Here is a 26,229-nt window from a genome sequence, read left to right as displayed (position 1 = left end):
ACGTTACAAGAGCTAAGTTCATAGCTTCCTGAGAATCCCTTCAGGATGAATTGATGGTAACGGCCATTTTCTACTGGATTCCCCACAACGTTATGTACTCTGATGGACAGAGCAGGCAACCTGTTAGAAAGCGGGTACTGCTATTCAAACAACAGAACTGTTCAGTAAAGGTTATCAGTAAATGCACTGTGAGTGAGAACATTTGAAATGCTCATAGGTAGGCCGAGTTTATTGACGATACTCTACAACTAATAGTTACCAGTGGAGGACAGGAAATCCCTTTATGACCCCCAAAGAGCATCCAAAAAATCAATCGTTATCAGGATCAATGCGAGGTTCACAACCATCGGAAAATATATGAAAGATGGCTGATTTAAAGAAAAGGGCCAACATATGCAAGAAGGGTGATTGTCAGTTATGTAGGTCTCAGTATAAATACTTCACTCAGCAATACGTAAGGATGGTGCTTAAAGGTTTGAAGACTCATCCCTCAGTTCACTCACTCATGCTTTGGCTTCTCCTAAGAGCAGAATAGAAGTGAGAGGTTGCAAGGTTTTGTCATTATATAATGATACGCAAATGTCAAAATTCAATCCACCAATGGCTGTCATGTTATGCAGCTACATTAATCGGTACAATTACTTTGGCCTGAATGCACACAATGACATGGGATATGCTCTTTGATGGGAAGGCTGATGATGCTACATGTCTCCTTTACATAATGGCAATCTATGGCAAGCATTGAAAGTATTTAAGTGGTGTGGTGGAGGTGGCTGTAAGTGTCATAGGCCCTGAATTGACTGAGCAAGCATGGCTGACCGGATGAGGCCACAATGTCTTGTTTTGCCTCACAATATTTTGACTGCTACCTCGTCCTGTTCTTATTGTGCACCTTACCTGGGGTTCGGAAGGACTTGAGAGGTGAGGGATTGTATTTTTACAGGCAAGGCGGGTGGGTGTATGCAGGGAGTTAAATCCCCTAAAGATTATTGAAGCAGGATCCCAGTTTCATCCCGCACACTTCTGGGTTTTACCCAGCTGGATTTGCATGTGAGTGGCAAGTCCATTTAACTGGTATTCAAATAGGACATTATTTTACCCATGTTTTCTAGCTTGAACAGACAGCCAATTTATTTTCTGAGATGTCAGCTACTCGCCAGGTTCACTGAGGTGGGTGCACAGTGGTAAGAGCTTCTTCAGTGAGACTGACAGGCCAGGAAGCCTTTGAGCAGTGAAATTAAAGAGCTGCAGTCATGGCCAGGTGAGAGGTTGCTGCTCAGGGAGCTCCTTCTCAGACGGTTCTTCCATTTGACAGGTGATTGGCAATTTGTTCAAAATCTCTTCGTCTGTCGTGCCTTTCAATCATCTTTAGCTACACCTCCCTGTTGCCAGTCTTCCCCGCAGCACGACAATAGTTTATGCGACTACCATCTGCCTTTGATATAGAATGGGAGGAGCAGCAACAATGCCAACAGCAGCATCAGGAACACCCTTCTCCTCAGGCCCACAACGCAGGATCTAAAGGCAGAGAATCAGCTCTGCTGGCATGCCTGACAACTAGCAGGCTCAGACTTTCGCAGCTGGTCACTGCTGACATCTGGAACAAGACCCTTTTTTCCAGGGTGTCAGGTGGGCATGCGTTGCCATACCTGGTCTCCGTTTGTGGAGACCAGTCATGATCCGTGTCGGGTTCCTGTTGCGCCGGAGGGTCGGTGTATCCTGGGGGGTGGATGAATCCGGTTTTGAACTGACCCTGCATATTTCAATCCTGATTCACTGAACGTGAACCAGATTATGTGGCTGAAGGGGAGGATCTCGGCGGGGAAAGTTGCGTTTGGCCCATCTCGCGGGATTCTCCGACAATTACGCAATTTGCGCCAGGGCGCACGAGGCCAGAGAATCGCCCCCAACAATAGTTGGGCAGTAGGATGAGGATGAGTGTGAGAGTTGGCTGTTCAGATGGAGATGTGCGGGAGGTGCCTGGAGGGAGAGGAATGAGCGCAGTTGCAGGATGTGTTGTCCTGAGCTGTGCTGTGCAGGGGAACGCTAGGAAAGTCAAAGTGTGGGGCTTGACCTCTGAAAGTGTTACGCCAGTCACCTCCCCTGCCCGCCTGAGGTCCTGGATCCTCTTGGTACCCTATCTCCAGGTTGAACAGACCACACTTCCTCAGTCAGTCCCATCTACTCCTGTTTGGTTGGAGAGGCTGATTTCTTCCTCCTGTCATTGGGAGTTTATACATCATGGTAGGACTTCCAGATAAGAGGGAGAGATTCGGGGAAGAGTGTTCTGACATCTCCTCACCAGTCATGTGGTCGCTACGGTTCAAATAACCTATATCTGGTGAGCTTTACTGACACATAGCGGAATCCCTTTAATCAGAAATCCTTCCTTTGACAGTTCTAGCACATCATCCTGTCCTGGCCTGATTAATCGGGAAACTCGGAAGTGGGATGCCGATACCATGGCTAGTGACACAAAGAGCAATGGGAAAGCATGCTGGAGATTCCAAATCTTTCCCAATCCACTAACGATCCATGTTTCATGTTGCAGCTTTATAGAACCTTAGTTAGGCCGCACCTGGAATATAATGTTCAATTCTGGTCGCCACACTACCAGAAGGATGTGGAGGCTTTGGAGAGGGTACAGAAAAGAATTACCAGGATGTTGCCTGATATAGAGGGCATTAGCTATGAGGAGAGGTTGGAGAAACTTGGTTTGTTCTCAGTGGAATGACGGAGGTTGAGGGGCAAACTGATAGAAGTCGACAAAATTATGAGGGGCATGGACAGAGTGGATAGTCAGAAGCTTTTTCCCAGGATAGAAGAGTCAATTGCTGGGGGACATACATTTAAGGTGCGGGGGATAAGGTTTAAAGGAGATGTATGAGGCAAGTTTTTTACACAAAGGGTGGTGGGTGCCTGGAACTTGCTGCTGGGGGGAGCTAGTGGAAGCAGATACGATAGTGACTTTTAAGGGGCATCTGGACAAATCCATGAATAGGATGGGAATGGAGGGATATGGTCCCTGGAAGGGTAGGGGGTTTTAGTTCAGACGGGCAGCATGGTCGGTGCGGGCTTGGAGGGCCGAAGGGCCTGTTCCTGTGCTGTAATTTTCTTTGTTCTTTGCTCTTTGATCCCTCCATTTGACCAGGGTCTATCAGTTTAAAATTCCACCCAGGGTGTTCTGTATCCCATTGAACTGCAGCAACACATTTCCAGACAGAAGGGGGCTGTGTTACAATCTATAATATCCACCGCTTTAAGGTGCGAGAAATCCTTTTTAAACCACGTCCCCCTTGATCAGTCAATGAGTTCCTAACCAGAAGCATTTCTCACACAGGGAAGATCCTCAAGAACATGTAAACGATACCGAGCTCAGGAATACACACTGGCTGAGCACAGGGCAGTTCAGAAAAGTAGATCCTCTTAGAATGCCCTACTCGGGTTAATGTTAGGATGGAATAGCTGCAGTAAAATGAAAGCAAAATACTGCAGATGCTGGAAGTCTGAAATAAAAGAACATAAGAACACAAGAACTAGGAGCAGGAGTAGGCCATCTGGCCCCTCGAGCCTGCTCCGCCATTCAATAAGATCATGGCTGATCTTTTCGTGCACTCAGCTCCACTTACCTGCCCGCTCACCATAACCCTTAATTCCTTTACTTTTCAAACATTTATATATCCTTGCCTTCAAAACATTCAATGAGGTAGCCTCAACTGCTTCACTGGGCAGGGAATTCCACAGGTTCACAGCACTCTGGGTGAAGAAGTTCCTCCTCAATTCAGCCCTATATCTGCTCCCCCTTATTTTGAGGCCATGCCCCCTCGTTTTAGTTTCACCCGCCAGTAGAAACAACCTACCTGCTTCTATCTTACCTATTCCCTCATAACTTTATATGTTTCCATAAGATCTTCCCTCATTCTTCTGAATTCCAATGGGTATAGTCCCAGTCCACTCAGTCTCTGCTCATAAGCCAACCCTCTCAACTCCGAAATCGAGAAAGGAATTGCTGGAAATACACTGCGGGACTGGCGGCATCTGTGGAGAGAGAAACAGAGTTAGCATTTTGGGTTGAATTTGACTCTGCTTCAGAACTGAAGAAGGTCTGAAGAAGAATCATATTCAACTCAGATCCTTGATCTCTTCCCTTTCCAGACCTGCAGAGTATTTCCAGGATTGCCACAGCGCCTAACAACAGATGTGTAAATTCTGCAAGATCAGTCACCCAGACCCATGTGCTTGCAGAATGAGCAGGGTTGAAATACAGCGGCCTCTCCTGGGACATCTCTTCATCTGATTTCTGTTTTTATAAAGCAAATTTTTTGAAGGGAAAACAAACTCGCTTGGTGAACAATGACGTAAAGGTTCGGGACGATTCTATTTTACCTTTTGTGACGTTTCCACATCTCCAAAACATGACGTAAAAAATGGAAAATTACCACTTAATCTGTTCCATCACCTGAGGACGAACTAAATCAATAGACTCTCAGATGGATACTTAACATAATAAGCTCTTAATCAATCTAAAGGCTAATTGGGTTGCAGCCAGATACATGTATGGGTAATCCACAGATTAACTATACCACAGAACAACAAACATTTCATACCCAACTCAGAAATTCACTTGAATGTTGCTACTTTATAAATTCCAAGTTACTGGAACTGTTTTCAAACCAAAAACAATCATAGAAAAATAGAAACTAGAAGCAGGAGGAGGCCATTCAGCCCTTCGAGGCTGCTCCACCATTCACTTTGATCATGGCTGATCATCAAATTCAATATCCTGATTCCCCCTTCAATCATTCCCAACTTTATCACAAGGTTGGCTAGAATGGAAAATGCGAAAGCATTCATATTTTTTCCGCACTGAGAATTGTTACAGTGCAGAAGGTGACCTTGCGTCCATCGTGTCGGCATCAGTTCTCCAAATAAGCAATTCTCCTTGTGTCATTTGTTACTATTCATTATTGGACAGTAAGGTCCCAGAATCTGCCAAATAGCAGATATGCCAATTAGCTTTTAACAACAGAAAAAAACATTTATTAAACATGAAAAGTTTGACTATAATGCACTGCTGCTTCACTCTCACTTATCTTCACAAATGCACGCAGACTTTAAGGCTAACACAGGTTACAAAATATAGCTTATGCTAAAATGTTTTCAGCCTATAGCCTGCAAACCAGCAGGCTAACTGTTATCAGACACACTCCACTCTAAAATCAAGTGGTGGACACCCCTCAATCGAACTTCAGTGGATTGCTCCTCAGATCAGGGCGGCATGGTGGCACAGTGGTTAGCACTGCTGCCTCACAGCGCCAGGGACCCGGGTTCAATTCCAGCCTCAGGTCACTGTCTGTGCGGAGTTTGCACGATCTCCCCATGTCTGTGTGGGTTTCCTCCGGGTGCTCCGGTTTCCTCCCACAGTCCAAATATACGTGGGTTAGGTTGATTGGCCAGGCTAAATTGACCTGAGTGTCATAGGGATTGCCAGGGTAAATATAAGGAGTTACGGGAATAGGGCCTGGGTGGGATTGTGGTCAGTGCAGAATCGATGGGCCAAATGGCCTCCTTCTGCACTGTAGGGATTCCATCATCTCCCCAGATGATAATCACACAAATGTTTCATGCGTAAACCCATGTATTTTACCATGACTAATCAACCTAAGAGAAGAAACCGGAGTACCCGGAGGAAACCCACACAGACATGGGGAGAATGTGCAAACTCCGCACAGACAGTCACTCAAGGCTGGAATCAAACCCGGGTCCCTGGCGCTGTGAGGCAGCAGTGCTAACCCACTGTGCCACCGTGCCACCCCTTGCGTACCTGTGCAATATTTAGGTCACTGGGTGTTAAAAAGGTGACTGGGGACTGAGGCTTGTGTTTGAATCTGCTGCCTAGACACTCTTTGCATAGTTTCTCCATCACATTTTATGGTCTAAAGAGCAGCAGCTCCACAGTGGCTGTCCCCATGAGAGAGCACGTTGGAAGCTCTCACCCGCATCCTCCCCTTTCTCAGTGCCCGCCCCCTTCCTGCCCTTCCCAGAGTGCCGAGCCTTTCCTGGTGTGTTTCACATTGGCCGACTGTTAATTTTCCAGCCGCCGTGAAATTGCATTCTGTGGCTGATTGTGGCTGGAAATGCGTTTTATGCCTGCCTCCGGCCCTCTGAGTACGTGCGCCCAATGGGCGAAAAATTCAGGCCAATGTTCAAACAGTCTTAAATCAGGACCTATTACTCACAAGACGCACCCTTTATTATTGGTAGAGGTCGAATATAATGTTTTGACAATTGTCACACATACATTGAGGTTTTCATCCCTCTTTGGAGATTAGACAGCATCTCGTTTATATTTCTTGTGATATTTTGGAAATGTGGTTATTAAATTCATACAAGCAGCTCTCACAACCATGCCTGTTGGATGTGGGGGAATTGTTCATATTTATCATATCAATATTTATCATTGAGCTAGGTTTTGCAGTAAGTGGTGTGAATCATGGATGCTCACCGCTGGCCTCACAGATAACTGCCTACAAAGAGTCTAGCGATCTTGCAGGGCGGCACAGTGGCACAGTGGTCAGCGCTGCTGCTTCACAGCGCCAGGGACCGGGGTTCGATTCCACCCTTGGGTCACAATCTGTGTGGAGTTTGCACATTCTCCCCGTGTCTGCGTGGGTTTCCTCCGGGTGCTTCAGTTTTCTCCCACACTCCAAAGGTGTGCGGGTTAGGTGGATTGGCCGTGCTGAATTGCCCCTTGGTGTCCCAAGATGTGTAGGTTAGGGGATTGGCGGGGTGGGTGAGTGGGGCTGGAGGGATGGGGCCTGGGTGGGATGCTCTGTCAGGAGGGCGGGGGGGGGCGGAGGGGGGTCACTGCGGACTGAGTGGGCCGGGTGGCCTCTTTCTGCACTGTGGGGATTCTCTGATCTCTATCACCTGGTTTACACACCTGGTTTACCTGGTGTGCTGCAGCAGTGATGTCAAGAAGCAACAAATCACATTGCAGTATTCACACATAACAAATCATAGAATCATAGAATCCTACAGTGCAGAAGGAGGCCATTCAGCCCATCGACCTGCACTGACAACAATGCCACCCAATCCCTATCCCCGTAACCCCACGTATTTACCCTAGCTAGTCCCCCTGACACTAAGGGGCAATTTAGCATGGCCAATCAACATAATCCACACAGTTTTTGACTGTGCGAGGAAACCGGAGCACCCGGAGGAAACCCACGCAGACACGGGGAGAATGTGCGAATTCCACACAGACAGTGACCCAGCCAGGAATCGGACCCGGGTCCCTGGCGCTGTGAGGTGCTGTGCCACTGTGTTGCCCACATTACTAACCTTCTTCGCTTTTAGTTTAAATTTTCATGTAACTGGAAAATTATTATGATTGAATTAAGATAGAAACTAACAAAATCTATTTTTAAAAACAACTTATTTTTAACATGTGTGGATTTCTTTTAACACTATAGAGGAATTTGACCTTACACAAATATAAACCTAGCTCCTCAGGGTCAGTGACAGAGTTGAGAAGTGATTATGAAGTTAATATACCATTGAACACCCAGTTAAGCCTCACTTAACGTGGTGTGAGCTTTTCAATGATTTGCACAGTCTGACTGATGGTGATATAGTGGAAGTTCACATCAGTTCAATTGACTGCAGTCTGGGGGACCTGCAACGTCACACCCTCTGGAGAAGCATCGAATCATTGACAGCAACTTCTGGATTTCCACAGTTTTCTGTGCATCTGTGGACTCCAGAGGTGGCTGTTCGTTTTAAACAATCATGGTGAAAGCTGACACTTCTGCCTTTGTTATCCCTGCAAGATCCAGAGCAAGGAGAGGCGATGGCCTAGTGGTATTACCTCAAGACTATTAATTCAGAAACTCAGCTAATGTTCTGGGGACCCGGGTTCAAATCCCGCCACGGCAGATGGTGGAATCTAAGTTCAATAAAAATATCTGGAATTAAGAATCTACCGATGACCATTAAAACATTGTCGATTGTCGGAAAAACTCATCTGGTTCACTAATGTCCTTTAGGGAAGGAAATCCGCTGTCCTTACCTGGTCTGGCCCACATGTAACTCCAGAGCCACAGCAATGGGGCGGCACGGTAGCACAGTGGTTGGCACTGCTGCTTCACAGCTCCAGGGACCTGGGTTCGATTCCCGGCTTGGGTCACTGTCTGTGTGGAGTTTGCACATTCTCCTCGTGTCTGCGTGGGTTTCCTCCGGGTGCTCCGGTTTCCTCCCACAGTCCAAAGATGTGCGGGTTAGGTTGATTGGCCATGCTAAAATTGCCCCTTAGTGTCCTGAGATATGTAGCTTAGAGGGATTAGTGGGTAAATAGCTAGGGATATGGGGGGAGAGCCTGGGTGGGATTGTGGTCGGTGCAGGCTCGATGGGTCCAATGGCCTCTTTCTGCACTGTAGGGTTTCTATGATTCTATGAATGTGGTTGACTCTCAACTGCCCTTGGGCAACTAGGGATGGGCAATAAATACTGACCAGCCAGTGACACCCATGTCCGTATGTGTGAATGAATAAACAAAAAGCGAACCACTTGGATGATCTCTGATGTATGCTGAGTTGGTTTGCATGCACCTCTCTCTTTTCAGGTACCATACCCTAAACAGGTATTGGCAACCATGGGCATCCATTTGATGGCCCATGGTTATGTTTGGCAAGATACTTCAGTGGTTTGTCATTGCCTTCTGCCAGGTTCTGGCTGACTAAAGACTCTCCCACTCCTGTTGTCTGCCATTGGCATATTGGAAGGAGTTGCAGGTTAATAATCAACCTGTTTGGCCACATTAAGAACACACCTTCCATGGCCATCATGTCCCATGTTGGGACTTAGAACCTTAGGACTTAGCTTCTGGCTCAGAGGTAGTGACACTACTGACTGCACTATAAGACCCCTCTTACTAACATCACAAATTTTCCGGATGTATCACAACTTGGTATGTCTCCTGCTCTGACTAACACCACAAGAAACTACAAAGGGCCGTGAATGAAGCCCAGTCCATCATGCAAACCAGCCTCCCATCCGTTGACTCTGTCTACACTTCCCACTGCCTTGGAAAAGCAGCCAACATAATCAAGGATCCCACGCACCCCAGACATTCTCTCTTCCACCTTCTTCCGTCAGGAAAAAGGTACAAAAGTCTGAGGTCACGTACCAACCGACTCAAGAACAGCTTCTTCCCTGCTGCTGTCAGACTTCTGAAAGAATCTACCTTATATTAAGATTATCTTTCTCTACACCCTTGCTATGACTGTAACACTACATTCTGCACTCTCTCCTTTCTTTCTCAATGTACAGTATGCTTTGTATAGCATGCAAAAAACAATACTTTTCACTGTATCTAATACATGTGACAATAATAAATCAAATCAAATCTAAAACCTTTCTCTTTGTCTCAATATAAATATAAAGGTGCTGCTGTGAAGTAAGAAGATTCAATCACAAATATAATCTGAGGGTCAAGATCACTTTTAAATAAAGTCATGAAGAAATATGTGAAGAAATACATTGGCACAAGGCAGAAGGGGCACATTTATGATATTTATGGCCAAGATAAAAGACCACTCTTGTTGCAACGGTGCTTCTGAATGATCTATGCAACCAACCAAACAGTCCTTCTTATGTCTTAGAATCACGAACTCAAAATATTTTTAATCTCATAAGGAGGCATTCACATTCCTGTGGTTTTTAAAAGGATTGAAATCAACCAGACAAATAATTCCTGGAACAATATTTAATTTAAGGGCAAATTGCCATTAAAAGTTTTTGTAAATGCATTTATTGCAGTCAATGAGGTCATTATAAACTTCACATCACTGGAACACAGTGGAGATAATTGTGTATTGTATAAATTCATTAGTTTAATAAACTCACTCCACCTTTACCACAGCATAATAATCAAGATATTCAAGAAAGTACTACCTATATCCTGAAAATCATTTTTCGTACCTTATTGCCTTCATGTTAAACCACTGAATGGCACTTAAACGTATGCTATTATATAACCTAATCTCATTTAGGGTCTGCCTGAATCTTACTGTAATACAACAGATTACTGTATTTGAGAAATGAAATTCAATATTTCAATAGCTAAATTGCCCCTTAGTGTCAGGGGCTTAGCAGAGTAAATAAGTGAGGTTATGAGGATAGGGCCTGGGTGGGATTGTGAATGGTGCAGACTCGATGGGCCAAATGGTCTCTTTGTGCACTGTAGGGAGTATATGGTACATGAATATGTACAATTATAAAGCATTTTGAACCATTTCCCGGCAAGAGGCAGAATATTTGCATATAAAAGCCAGTGATCGGGGGTAGATGAAGAAAGAATCAACTCAATATTTACAGCCTATGTGGGTATATAGGGAAGCACCTGAAAAATTATACTTTTTAAATATGATTGGCTTCGGGATTCTCTGGCCATGCATTGCCCAAGACCGAAAATTCCTGCCGAGCTCAATGGACGTTTGAATGGTCTGCCGAACTTTCCGTCCCGCCCACTATGATTCCTGCGGGGGCGAGACGGGATTGTTTGAACATACCGAAACCAACTTCAATAGAAGTTATACTTCAGACTGTAATAGAAATGGGAGGGGTGAAAAGATTTGGGGCCAGATTCTATGGCCTCCCAGCCGCGTGTTTCCCGCCAGTGGAAGGTGGCGTGTTGTTTGCTCGTGGCAGGATACTCTGCTCCCACCACTGTCAATGGAAATTCCCATTGACGTCACCCCACGCCAGCGAGAAACCCACGGGCGGGGTTGCGCTGCCGGCGGGACTGGAGAATCCCAATGGCATGAACGGCCAGAGAATTCCGGCCTTGATTTTTAGTTGCACCTGATGCTGAGACATACATGTCCGATAGTTCTCAGCTTAATTTTCAGTCTGGGCCATTTGCTAATCATGGCTCAGCAGATAGCACTTTCAACTCCAAACCAGAATGTCATGGGTTCAAGTTCCACTCCGGGAACTTTGGCAAAAAAAGCTTTAGCTGTCATCAAGGGCAGTAGTGGCCCGTGCAGCAGTATTGGATTTGCTTTCTTTTTGATATGGGGTTAAACTACCTTCCCACATCAGTGGAGGCAAGAACTCCCATGACACTGTTTCAAAGAACAGCACAGGAGTTTTCCCCAGGTGTCCTAGCTGATATTTATTCAGCAACCAAAAATCAGGTTCTCTCATTTTCACAAATTGTTGGATCTTGTGTGAGATATTTCCAGCATAACAACTGCATTTCCATCTCTGATTGTTGGCAAGTGTTTTGAGACATTCCGAAGTCATGAAAGGCAAATATAACAAGAGGTCTTCCCTTTCATTTCCTTTCAGACAGAGCAATAGTACAGGTGCCAGAATTGTTTGAAGAAGCCTGTGACTAAAGACAAAAAAGAAGGCACCTGATTGCTTTTCCATTCTCTGTGTCACACCAGATACCAATGAACATACCCATGTCTGCTCCATCCTGACCAGCATTTTTTTTAGTCATTTGTGGGGCATGGGTATTGCTGGCTGGCCAGCATTTATTGCCCATCCCTAGTCGCCCTTGAACTGAATGGCTAGCTCGGCCTTTTCAGAGATCAGTCAACCACATTGTTGTGGCTCTGGAATCACATGTAGGCCAGACCAGGTAAGGACGGCAGATTTCCTTCCCTAAAGGACATTGGTGAACCAGATGGGATTTTATAACAATCGACAATGGTTCCATGGTCATTAGTAGATTTTTAATTCCAGATTTTTTTTATTGAATTCAAATTCCACCTTGGCAGGATTTGAACCCAGGTCCCCAGAACATTAGCTGAGTTTCTGGATTAATAATCTACCGGGCCATCGCCTCTCCCATCCATAAGTCCCATTCTGCCAGAGGGACATAACTTTCATCGGTTCTCTTCAGACCATACACTCACTGAATGTTACATTATTCCTCAGTCCACCTGAAAAATTGAGTTGGATGAATAAACTGAAAAACAACGTTAACATTTCTTTGTCACTCTCTTTTGTGTAGAAGATGAAATAATGGAAATGGCACATTTTGTTAATTTCGTTGCAAGGAAACTATCCTGGGTAATGAGACCCATTCTGCATACAGATGCACTGAAAACGACTCGCTTTAATAAAAGACCACAGCACGGTAATTTGCATAACTTCTTAATGAGACATCGGTCCAATAGTGCGTCAGCCTCACCATTCAGGCACACTGGAAAGAATTTCCCAGTCCATTTGGAAAATAATTGCCAAGTTATGAGCTGCACTCCTCCGAGGTGCAGGTTTATATTATCCCCGTGACTCCCGCTGAAATGCATTTATGAATAAATGATTGATACATATATTTGCTTTAGCGAGATAGCTGCGTCTTTAGATCAGTTGCTGCGTTGCAAAATGGGTTTCCTTTTCTTAATGCTGCTGTACAAATCATCTCACAAAAATTGGTTTTGTCTGAATTTATTGGCGTTGGAGTAGTTGTCAGTTTTAACTGGGGGCATTGTTAATACGAACAACGCGTGCATCATGTGAATCTATCAGAAAATGTGCTGACCTACCAGGCAAGGGTAAGTGAGTGTTATGAATTTCTGTGAGATAATATGCTTATTAAATTGTAAGATCACCTCCTCTCTTTTCACCACAGTTATAAACGTTCCACCCTCCCGCACCACCTCCCCACCTTGACATTCACCCCTCTTCTCTTAAAGGAACCAGTGTGACTCGGGTAGGGTTTCACATGCCCAAGTTGTCCTTGAACTGCCTCAACCAAGCGATTGCAACCTTCTTCAATCTCACCCAGTACCTGGTGTAATGCGGAGACTTGTAAAATAGCCTCTATACTGTCCACAGGCTATTCTACCATGTGGACCTTCACAGCTGACCACAGCCCATCACTCAGCATCGTCACATGCAGTGCACTCTCTGGCTGGATTTACTGGATGGTGAAGAGGGACAGGGAGGCTGATTTTTAATTCCCTTCTCCACCGCAGTGCTCAGATCAACTAACTCAGCATACACCAGAGACCAAAACTTAGACATCCAAGTGGTTTGCTTTTTGTTCTTTCATTCGTGGGACATGGGCATCTCTGGTTGGCCAGCATTTATTGTCCATCTCTAGATGTCCAAGTTGAGAGTCAACCACATTGCTGTGGCTCTGAGTCATTTGTTGGCCAGGCCAGGTAAGGACAGCAGATTTCCTTCCCTAAAGGACATTAGTGAACCAGATGGGTTTTTCTGACAGTCGACAATTGTCATCAAGAGATTCTTAATTCCAGATTTTTTAAAATTGAATTCATATTCAATGGCGGCATGGTGGCACAGTGGTTAGCACTGCTGCCTCACAGTGCCAAGGTCCCAGGTTCAATTCTGGCCTCGGGTCACTGTCTGTGTGGAGTTTGCACATTCTCCCCATGTCTGCGTGGGTTTCCTCCGGGGGCTCCGGTTTCCTCCCACAGTCCAAAGATGTGCGGGTTAGGCTGATTGGCCGTGCTAAATTACCCCTTACTGTCAGGGGGATTAGCAGGGTAAATGCATGGGGTTAGGGGAATAGGGCCTGGGTGGGATTGTGGCCGGTACAGACTCGATGGGCCAAATGGCCTCCTTCTGTACTGTAGGATTCTATGACTCTATGACTCTATATTCCACCAACTGACATGGCGGGATTCGAACCCGGGACCCCAGAATATTAGCTGAGTATCTGCATTATTTCTTGTTTCCAAGGATGCCCTTGCTATAGAGGGTGTAGAACGTAGAACATAGAACATTACAGCGCAGTACAGGCCCTTCGGCCCTCGATGTTGTGCCGACCTGTGAAACCAATCTAAAGCCCATCTGACCTACACTATTCCAATATCATCCATATGTTTATCCAATGACCATTTAAATGCCCTTAATGTTGGCGAGTCCACTACTGTTGCAGGCAGAGCATTCCACTCCCTTACTACTCTCTGAGTAAAGAACCTACATCTGACATCTGTCCTATATCTATCACCCCTCAATTTAAAGCTATGTCCCCTCGTGCTAGCCATCACCATCCGAGGAAAAAGGCTCTTACTGTCCACCCTATCTAATCCTCCGATCATCTTGTATGCCTCTATGAAGTCACCTCTTCACCTTCTTCTCTCTAACGAAAACAGCCTCAAGTCCCTCAGCCTTTCCTCATAAGACCTTCCCACCATACCAGGCAACATCCTGGTAAATCTCCTCTGCATCCTTTCCAATGCTTCCTCATCCTTCCTATAGTGCGGCGACCAGAACTGTACGCAATACTCCAAGTGCGGCCGCACCAGAGTTTTGTACAGCTGCAACATGAACCTCCTGGCTCCGAAACTCAATCCCTCTACCAATAAAAGCTAACACTCCGTATGCCTTCTTAACAACCCTATCAACCTGGGTGCCAACTTTCAGGGATCAATGCACATGGACACCGAGATCTCTCTGCTCATCCACACTACCAAGTATCTTACCATTAGCCCAGTACTCTGTATTCCTGTTACTCCTTCCAAAGTCAATCACCTCACACTTTTCCGCATTAAACTCCATTTGCCACCTCTCAGCCCAGCTCTGCAGCTTATCTATGTCCCTCTGTAACCTGCAACATCCTTCCGTACTGTCCACAACTCCACCGACTTTAGTGTCATCCGCAAATTTACTAACCCATCCTTCTACGCCCTCATCCAGGTCATTTATAAAAATGACAAACAACAGTGGCCCCAAAACAGATCCTTGCGGTACACCACTAGTAACTGAACTCCAGGATGAACATTTCCCATCAACCACCACCCTCTGTCTTCTTACAGCTAGCCAATTTCTGATCCAAACCGCTAAATCACCCTCAATCCCATGCGTCCGTATTTTCTGCAAAGCTTACTGTGGGGAATCTTATCAAACGCTTTACTGAAATCCAGATACACCACATCAACTGCTTTACCCTCATCCACCTCTTTGGTCACCTTCTCAAAGAACTCAATAAGGTTTGTGAGGCACGACCTACCCTTCACAAAACCGTGTTGACTATCTCTAATCAAATTATTCCTTTCTAGATGCCTATAAATCCTATCTCTTATAATCCTTTCCAAAACTTTGCCCACAACAGAAGTAAGGCTCACTGATCTATAATTACCAGGGTTGTCTCTACTCCCCTTCTTGAACAAGGGGACAACATTTGCTATCCTCCAGTCTTCTGGCACTATTCCTGTAGACAATGACGACATAAAGAGCAAAGGTTTACCAGGCTGATTCCTGGGATGACAGGTCTGTCATATCTGGAGAGACTAAGTTGTTTAGGATTATATTCAATGGAGTTTAGAAGAGTGAGAGGGGATCTCATAGAAACTTATAAAATTCGAACAGGGTTAGACAAGGTAGATTCAGAAAGAATGTTCCCAATGGTGGGGGAGTCCAGAACTAGGGGTCATAATTTGAGGATAAAGGCTTTAAGAACTGAGGTGAGGACTAATTTCTTCACCCAGAGGGTGATGAATGTGTGGAATTCACTATCACAGTAAGTAGTTGAGGCCAAAACGTTGCCTGGTTTCAAGAAGAAATTAGATATAGCTCTTGGGGCTAAAGGGATCAAGGGATATGGGAGGAAGCTGGATCAGGATATTGAATTCGATGATCAGCCATAATCAAGATGAATAGCGGTGCAGGCTTGAAGGGCTGAATGGCCTCCTCCTGCTTCGAGTTTCTGTGTTTCTATGTTAATAATCTAGCGATAATACCACTAGACCTTCCCTACAAGAGCTGTGTTTACAAACTGAATCACGGGGACATCTTGGTGCTATGTGTTTTTAAAAACATATAAATTTCCCATTTCCTCAAACTCATCTTCATAAATCTTTCAGTCAAAGGATGGTTTTTAATTGTCTTGTTTGTGTTTTCTGTGGTTTCCTATAGAATTATGAACAGCTGAGAGTGAGGAAAGAAATGTTGATTGAATTGGGCTAAATGGGGACAGAGATTAAATTCAGAGCAAGCCCTGAGATCATACTAAAGCTTTACTCTCACTTGTTGACATCTTTAATTTTAATATTAAACTCCACGGGATAATAATTATTTCAGTGTTGTGCAATGCGCGGTAAGAGTGGAGCAGGTTGACTGCATTGTTAATCACCTCACCACATGTACAACAAACATATATCCCAAGCCAATTCGCCTTGGCAATGTACTGCCCATGGCATAATGTGGTTGGCAGGGGCATATGGGCAGGAGTGAGCAAGAGGGAAGGGGCTGCTGTCTTTGGGGAGGGCCCTTTGTGCATTGAGTTTCCCCATGGAAGGACATTATTAAACTGGAAAGAGTGCAAAAAGGATTCGCAAGGCTATTACCGGGACTGGAAGGTTTGAATTATGAAAGGATGGATAGGCTTAGGCTTTTTTCCCTGGAATGTAGAAGGATGAGGGGGGATCTTATAGAGGTTTAGAAAATCATGAGGAGCATAGATAAGGTGAATAGCCAAGGTCTTTTCCCAGGGTAGGGGAGTCCAAAACTAAAGGGCATAGGTTTAAGGTAAGAGGGGAAAGATTTAAAAGGGACCTGAGGAGCAACTTTTTCACACAGAGGGTGGTGCGGATATGGAATGAGCTGCCGGAGGTGGTAGGGACGGGTACAGTTGCAACATTTAAACGACATTTAGACAGGTACATGGATGGGAAATGTTGAGAGGGATCTGGGCCAACGCAGGCAAATGGAACTATTTCAGTTTAGGAAACCTGGTCAGTATGGACGAGTTGGGCTGAAGGGTCTGTTTCCATGCTGTATATCTCTATGACTCCATGACCAGGATTTTATGGCCTTGCTCGTTCCGAAACCATAAAATCCCGCCCAAAGTCAACAGACCTTTCCATTGTCCGCCCCTCACCCACTCCGATTCCCATGGAGGACGGGATGGTAAAATTCCAACCTATGTTCCACTCTATTTTTAGAATGTGATTATTGAAAAGTCATTTCTTATTTTAGTTCTTTGTTGCTTTTTTTTAAAGTGTCCTCGTTCCAGCCTTTTGAACATCCCCTATTCTAATTGCTCCATCATTGGTGGCCTTGCTGTCAGCTGCCAAGGCCACAAGCTCTGGAAATCCTCTCTAAATCTCAAACACTCTTTTCCTCCTCTCCCTACCTCTTGCCATGGATGTTAAAACTGCTAACTGGTTCCCAACAAAGGAAGCAAACTGCACTAACAGGCATCAGAGTCATATTCATTCAGTGCTTGTGTCAATTACTGTCTTGTACAGCAGATTAAACTTTAAAACAGTTGGCAATCATATCACTAATTGACTACTACAAATACTGAAAGGAGATTAGCGATTTAACATTACACAAGGGTATCCAAAATGATAAACGGGCTAATGCCTGGATCAATCCTGAATAATGAGCTAGGGAACCAGTAGAGAAATAATGATGCAAACTAAAATGCCCACACTTACAGGCTGGAAATTTATTTCAAATAGATTATTTTAATTCTTAAAGTATTAAAATATTTGCTTGTTTTGCAATCAATTCGTTTTTCTTTCAAATTAATATTTAATACAGTCAGATCCGCTCTGGAAGAAGATGAAAGTTAAATGGAGCCCATTGATTTATAGTCAAACATATACCGATGCTCCATTCTCTGATGATTCTCTACATGGACTCCTCTCATGTGTTCATCTATTTGGAGATTTCAAATTTTACCTCAGATCATCCAAGGAAGCTTTAAGAATGCAAAATTCAAATCTATTCATACTTTTAACTTTAATGTTCATTGGATGTCAACAAATAGCGTTTCCTAAATGGGAATCAGACCCCCACCATTCCCTGGAGAAGATAGTTAGATCAGAAGATGAATTGAAATATCAGTATCAATAAATATTACTTCTATTTTCCAGTACACTTCACACAAATATTAACAACAAGACACAGTAGTTTATTTCTTCAAGATGTTGTAGATACAGCATGGAATTATAGAATAGAATCATAGAATCCCTGCAGTATAGAAGGAGGCCATTTGGCCCATTGAGACCGCACTGGCAACAATCTCCAGGCTCTATTCCCACGTATTTGCCCTGCTAATCCCACTGACACTGAGGGGCAATTTAGCATGGCCAATCCACTTATCCCGCACATCTTTAGAGAGGGACATAGATACTTATCTAATTTTCATAAACAATGCTGCGCCAAGTCATACACAGAGCAACGAACTGTTTCATCTATTCTTTATTGAGGTCATTTCTCTAATGGTGACCATGAAACCATTGTCGATTGTTGTAAAAAAAACTCATCTGTTTCACTAATGTCCTTTAGGGAAGGAAATCAGTTGTCCTTAGCTGGTCTGGCCCACATCTGACTCCAGACCTACGGCAATGTGGTTGATCCTTAACTGCCCCCTGAAATGGCTCGAGCAACTCAAGGGCAATTAGGGATGGGCAATAAACGTCAGCCCAGCCAGCGATTCTCACATCCCTTGAAGGGATCAAAATAAAAGATCATGCAGTAATTCGGCATTAAGTTTTAGCTAAACATGTCACAGACTGGTTGGTGTGTAAATTGCAAAGGTGCCACATTGGTGCAGAAAAGAATGTCCTTCTGAGTTTCAGGCTGAGCGGGAGTCCTGAAGTAACAGCGACCTACTTGCTCATGGCGTTCTTAGACCATAAGACATATGAGCGGAATTAGGCCACTCGGCCCATCGAGTCTGTTCCACCATTCAATCATGGCTGATACTTTTCTCATCCCCATTCTCCTGCCTTTTCCCCATAATAACCCCTGATCCACTTATTAATCAAGAGTCTATCTATCTCTGTCTTAAAGACACTCAATGACCTGGTCTCCACGGCCTTCAGCGGCAAAGAGTTCCACAGTTTCACCATTCTCTGGCTGAAGAAATTCCTCCTCATCTCTGTTTTAAAGGATCGTCCCTTTAGCCTGAGGTTGTGCCCTCTGGTTTTAATTTCTCCTATTAGTGGGAACATCCTTTCCACGTTCACTCTATCCAGGCCTCGCAGTATCCTGTAAGTTTCAATAAGATCCCCTCTCATCCTTCTAAACTCCAACGAGCACAGACCCCGAGTCCTCAACCGTTCCTCATACGACAAGCTCTTCATTCCAGGGATCATTCTTGTGAACCTCCCCTGGACCCTTTCCAAGGCCAGCACATCCTTCCTTAGATATGGGGCCAAAACTGCTCACAATACTCCAAATGGGAGTCTGACCAGTTCTTGGTAGAGAGAAATGGACAACTTATATTTATATAGCGCCTTTAATATAATAGAACCAAGGAACTTTGCAGAAGCGTTATAAAGTAAAATTAGACACTGAACCTCAAAAGGCAATATTAGGGCAAATGGCCAAACGCCGGATTGAAGAAGTGGGTTTTAAGATGATTTTGAGGAAGGATATAGTGGCAGAGAAACATAGAAACTTAGAAGATAGGAGCAGGAGGAGGCCATTTGGCCCTTCAAGCCTGCTCCGCCATTCATCACGATCATGGCTGATCGTCCAACTCAATCGCCTAATCCTGCTTTCTCCCCATAACCTTCGATCCCATTCACCCTAAGCGCTATATCCAACCGCCTCTTGAATACATTCAATGTTTTGGCATCACTACGTCCTGTGGTAATGAATTCCACAGGCTCACCATTCTTTGGGTGAAGAAATGTCTCCTCATCTCCGTCCGAAATGGTCTACCCCGGATCCTCAGACTGTGACCCCTGGTTCTGGACCCCCCACCATCGGGAACATCCTCCCTGCATCTATCCTGTCCAGTCCTGTTAAAAGTTTATAAGAAACAGCTGCTTTCTGAAAAACAAAACTTTTTCTGGATGGCTGCTTCAAATTCACAATTCCCACGCCTTCTCAGCACACAGATTTGCTCTCCAGGATATTTTGCACACACAGCCACCACAACTCAGCTAAGCATCTTCCTTTAAATAGTTTTTTTCCCTGCCATCTCAGATTGCATTCTCCTCAAACACCTCTTTGAACTCAACTTCTCAAAACTTAAAAAAAAACTTTGATGTTTTCCTATTTTGCCTCTTCTTTCAGGTCAACCAAATTTAATTTACCATCCTCTGTTTACTTATGAAATCTTCATAAGTTGTAAAAGTTCCCTCTCCCTTCAGAACTTTAGTGACTGGAAGCCAGTGACCAGTAGCGTACCACAGGGATCCGTGCTGGGCCCCCTATTGTTCGTCATTTATATAAGTGACATAGATGACTATGTGGGGGGGCAAGATCAGTAAGTTTGCCGATGATACAAAGATTGGCCGGGTGGTTCACAGTGAGGTTGAATGTCTTGGGTTACAGGAAGATATAGATGAGATAGTCAGATGGAATTTAACTCTGAAAGGTGTGAGGTGATACACTTTGGAAGGAGTAATTTGACAAGGAAGTATAGTATGAAAGGTCTGACACTGGGAAGTTCTGAAGAACAAAGGGACCTTGGCACGTTTGCCCATCGATCTCTGAAGACGGAAAGGCAAGTTAATAGGGTGGTGAAAAAGGCATATGGCGCATTCGGGGTATAGGTTACAAAAGTAGAGGGGTCACGATTGAGTTATATAGAACGTCAGTGAGGCCAGCTGGAGTACTGTGTGCAGTTCTGCTCACCACATTATATGGTTATTTTCTCTGGAGCAGAGAAGACTGAGGGGCAATCTTATTGAGGTGTTCAAGATTATAAGGGGCATGGACAAGATGGATAGGGAGCAGCTGCTCCCCTTAGTTGACGGGTCAGTTACAAAGGGACAGAAGTTAAAAGTGAGGGGTGAGAAGTTTAGGGGGGATTTGAGGAAAGACCTTTTTACCCAGAGGGTGGTGACGGTCTGGAATGTGCTGCCTGGAAGAGTGGTGGAGGCGGGATGCCTCACATCCTTTAAAAAGTACCTGGATAAGTACTTGGCACATCATAACATTCAGAGCTATGGGCCAAGTACTGGCAAGTGGGATTAGGTGGACAGGTCAGGGCCTTTCATGCATCAGTGCAGACTCAATGGGCCGAAGGGCCTCTTCTGCACTGTAGTATTCTGTGATTCTGTGAACTTCCCTTTGAAATTCAACAGCTCAAAAACCAAGTCTCCACTTATCTTATAATGCAAATTTTAGACCCAACTTGTTTACTTATAATTTCAAACACACCATAACTTTTCATTCCAAATGCATGAACCTAACACCTTTACCCTTTCATCTCTTAGTTCTTACAGACAAGCTATCTCAATTAACCTTCCCCCCAATTTAATTAATCATACACAGCTTACTTTACAGATTACCTCCATAACACCAATAACATTCAAAAATAACATCCATCATCACAATTCTCCAATCTCACTAACAGAAGAGGAAAAAAAAACAGGAGGAAAAGGTGAATGATTGCTTTTATAGAGAGCCAGCAGATACATCATGGGCTGAATGGTCTGTTTCTGTGCTGTAGGCATTCTCCGATTCAGATCACACAAAACAAGCATTCCTGGATCTAATTAAAGAAAATAAGCAAACGATTAAGGAAATATCATAAATGGCAGTGTGACCAGGACATTTCTATGACTTGTCCTCATTATTGGTGTGTCAGTTAGAGGAACAGTTCATACTATCTGAGTGTCATCCAAATTCTGCATTTAATTATAAATTGGCTCATTTCATGCTTTCTACTTTGGTGAATTGTCTGGCTGTCTGGCCTTCCAGCTGATTAGACCTCTTTGTTATCTGTGCAAATTGACAATAGGATTATTATTATCTAGTCGACCACACCAATGTCTTCTGGAATTCTTAATTTTCTGTAATAACTCCCATTAAATTTGGTGAAAGAATTGAAATATTGTGGCAATACATTTTACAGGTGTATATAAATCTGTAGGTATTTAATTTATCATATTTTTGTCTGAATGGTATTTTAACGTTCATTTTTCTGACCATATTCAAGTGAAATTTTCCATTTGTCTGCAGGCATTGCATAAACCTACAAGACATAAATTATAGTTCATTTGTTTTTCTGTATGACTCATCCATATGTGTGCTGTAGGGACAGTGTTTTTACATGTCCAAAGTTCACATTTATTTTCAATACTCCGTGCATGTTTAGCAGCAAAATACCTTTCATATTGGCGTGAAGGACTGCAGCCCAACGGCGGCACGGTGATACAGTGGTTAACATTGCTGCCCACAGTGCAAGGAATCCTGGTTCAATTCCAGCCTTGGGTGACTGTCTTTGTGGAGCTTGCACATTCTCCCTGTGGCTGCATGAATTTCCTCCAGGTGCTCCGGTTTTCTCCCACAGTCCAAAGCTACACAGACTCTCATCCATCAAGAAGTTGAAGATATAATGCCTTTCCAAGCTGTGGTTTCACTGACAGAGAGTGGAGTAGGGGTGGAGAGTATACAGGGAGGCTGTGCATTTCATTGATAGAGCGTGGGGGTTGGGTAGCAGAGCAATGGGGCTGTGCAGTTCAGTAAGAAGTCTCACAACACCAGGTTAAAGTTCAACGGGTTTATTTGGCAGCACAAGCTTTCGGAGTGTTTCACAGGGATGGAAGGTGGAAGGTGCTTAGGGAGCATTTTCTGACTCCTATACCCATCAATATAAAATGGATCAGCATGAATGGCGCGGCACGGTGGCACAATGGTTGTCACGGTGGCACAGTGGTTAGTACTGCAGCCTCACAGCTAAGATGCTCTGTCGGAGAGTCAGTTCAGACTGGATGGGCAAAATGGCCTCCTTCTGCTCTGTAGGGATTCTATGATTAATTATGCGGGTCATCTCAAAGGGGAAAGAGAAGGTGAATTAAGTCACAAAGGAATGTTTGGGTGGATATTTCTTTTCATTTTGCCCAGTTTTTGGATGCAGGTTTATGGCTAACTGTAAGTGTGCATTGGAATGCGGTCTTAGGCATCCTTGGATGCTGCCAGAAATAGTCTCTTTAAGATATTTAAATAGAGGTCCTGCACTTGTATTGGGACCCCTTTAGAAATTGGTGTCTGGGAGAATTTCATTCATTCATTTTTAAGCCCACCAAAAAATTATGGCACAAATGTGTATTTAAATGGACCCCAACCAACACTGAGGGCAATCGGTTTTGGCAACTGGGGATTCTGGAGACACATTTTGACTGCTTTGGCTGAGTTTGGAAAATCATTATTATTTGTTGGAGATCTGCCTCTTGGCTCCAGCTGAACACTGTCACGGGCTAAAGGAGTATTGGAAAAGATAGGAGAGAGGCCATTGAGGCTGTCACATCAGGGGGAGACAGCAGAGGCGGCAACAAGCAGTTTGTGGTTTGGTTCCCAAGTTGAATAGTATTTGGATCTCTCGTTGGGTAACTTGTGGCCTAATCTGCATTGGGAAGGTTTCCCTCTGCTTCTAAGTTACTTAGGCCCAACTACAGTAGGTTTCTTCAAAAGCTACTTTATTTGCACTATTATACATTAAGCTTCTATATTAGTACATCTCTCTCAGACTATTTCATCTTGTCCCCTTAGTCTCTTGCACAAGACTGCTGATGTTACATCATGATACAGATCACTATCATTTTACCATAGCTATTAACCCATTATTCTAGAACAGGCCCACATGGAGCCAAAGAAGATAGCAAAAGTGGCCTTGCAGCATGTAAGCATTTTGCAAAGGACTTGATAGCTCAACATGATTGAGGAACAATGTGGCCAGAAGCTGCAATTACCCAAGGAATTAGAACAAGACCCCAGAGCATGTTCCTGTGAAGATGACAATAATTCTCAACTTCTACACTGCAGGATCATTCCAGGCTACAACAGATGACCACAGCAACTCAGTTGGTTTGCTGTTTAAACCAATATCCCAGAGACGGAATTAACAATAATCTATAAATGTACACTATATTTATTTGTATTTAATCTTTGTGTGTGTGTGTATGTTTTCGCATGTGTGAGACCAAATGTGTGACATTGTGTTAATGTAAAGTCAAGTTTATTTATTAGTCACAAGTAGCATTAACACTATGATAAAATTACTGTGAAAGCCCCCAAGTCATCACACTCCGACACTTGTTCGAGTACGCTGAAGGAGAATTTTAGCATGGCCAATGCACCTAATTAGCAGTCTTTCAGACTGTGGGAGGAAGCCAGAGCACCAGTAGGAAACCCACATAGACATGGGGACACTGCACAGACAGTGATCCAAGCCAGGAATCGAACCCAGGTCCCTGGCTCTGTGAGGCAGCAGTGCTAACCACTGTGTCACCATGCTGCCCATAGGGTAACTGTGTGAGAAAAATATCCTTCTTTATTTTAAACTCATGAGAGCTTGCTGCTGAATTGCTTAATTGGAATACCCATTCCAAGGGTAAGAAAAGAGACACTTCTTTCCATGCAAAACACTCTGTCCATGGCAACCTATAGTTTGATGCCAGTGAAATAAAAGATCACTGAGGTGGACGTTTTGTGCATCCCGAGTGTTTTATTTTACTGCATTATATCTACTCCAGAGGATTATGCGGGCTGAGTCATTGAAAATATTCAAGGTTGAGAAGGACAAATTCTTGGGAGTCAAGACTTATTGGGAATAGGCAGGAAAGCAGAGCTGAGTGAAGACCAGATTAACCATGACCGTATTGGAAGCAGGAGCAGGGCTGAGGGGCCGAATGGCTTACTCCAGCTCCTATTGTTTATTCTCTTATGTTCTTATTCCAGGGGCAGTAACATTAGAATGGGAAGCCCATTAGCTGTGATGGACGAAGGTTAGAGATTGGTTGTACAGTTCCTCTCACTTCAGTCTGCAGTGATCTGGCTTTGCGTCCAAATTAAAATGCCAGCGTACTCTGGAGTCAGGTCCCCATCAATCCTTAATAGCAAAGGTTTGCCTGTACTTTTGCGAAATCTCTTAATGCAGCGCAAGAGTGGTATGAATGAGGGAATGGGAAGAAAGTTATCAGAACAGTCATAGAATCATACAGTGCAGAAGAGACTCTTCGGGCCATCGAATCTGCACCGATAACGCGAGAAAAACCAGGCTTCCCATCTATTCCCATTTACCAGCACTTGGCCCATAGCCTTGAATGTTATGATGTGCCAAGTGCTCATCCAAGTACTTTTTAAAGGATGTGAGGTGTTGTGGGACAACCACCGGAGTCAGACTGGAGGTTCAACAATACAGTTTTATTTGACGAAGCTTCATGGAGAAAAGGCACGGGCACTCCACAGTACATTAGGCAGCTCCCTTCTCTCAATGATACAATAGGAGTGGTTCATTTTTATACTTTTCAGACAATGGATAGTCTGAACATTAGCCATTTAACACATCGTTACAGTTGAGTAGGATCGATAGTTAACACATCGTTACAGCCAGCCATATACAGACATTGGTTTTTAACATCGCATTGTTTCATAGAATGGATACATTTCCTCTTTCAGCGATTTATCAATGACTTAGTTTCGGTCTATACATACAGTAATTGGTTTTCCTGCATTTATGTATTCCCGTTCCCATTTGTGGCTAATCTCTTTATCAGACCCTATTGTCCCGGGTCTGTCCTTATCTTAAAAGTGCCTCAAGCCCTGGCTTCCTGCAGTATTTGTTCCCTGCATGTAAATAACTGTCTGTCCTGCATGTTTTAATTTCAAGTAGCTGTCTGCGCTAAATGTCAGTGCCTGCTTAATGTCTCTTTCCCAGGTAACTTTTTATGTGCCAGGCAGCCATTTTATGTGTTAGGTATCCATCTTTATGTTTTTCCCCACTTTAGAGGCAACTCCCTCTCTACCACCCTCCAGGCAGCGTATTCTAGACCCTCTGGGTAAAAAAGCTGTCACCATCTCTGTGTAAAAAAAACTTTTTCCTCACATTCCCCCTAAACCTCCTGCCCCTCACCTTGAACCTATGTCCCTTCGTGACTGACTCTTCAACTCAGGGGAACAGCATCTCCTTAGCCATTCTGTCCATGCCCCTCATAATCTTGTACACCTCGATCAGGTCGCCCCTCAGCCTTCTCTGCTCTAGTGAAAATAAACCAAGCCTACCCAACCTCTCTTCGTAACTAAGGAGTCCCTAGCCCTGATTACTGTAGAGAAGTGCAGGAAACAGCAGCTCCCTCCTCTGGATGCTTAAAACAATTTTAACAAACTGAACCCACCAAGAGCACAGATTAACAGTTCAGTTGTGCAGTCCCCATGATAATCTGCGCTGAGTTATCCAAATTTCTGTTATATATTTCAGGTAGGCAAGGCTCTTCATCAGAAGCAGTTTCGTAAAATTACCCTCGAACCTATTTTCGGAAGTAATATGATCTG

Source organism: Mustelus asterias, chromosome 11 (genome assembly GCF_964213995.1).
Source record: "Mustelus asterias chromosome 11, sMusAst1.hap1.1, whole genome shotgun sequence".
NCBI lineage: Eukaryota > Metazoa > Chordata > Chondrichthyes > Carcharhiniformes > Triakidae > Mustelus > Mustelus asterias.
This window is presented reverse-complemented; position numbering follows the sequence as displayed.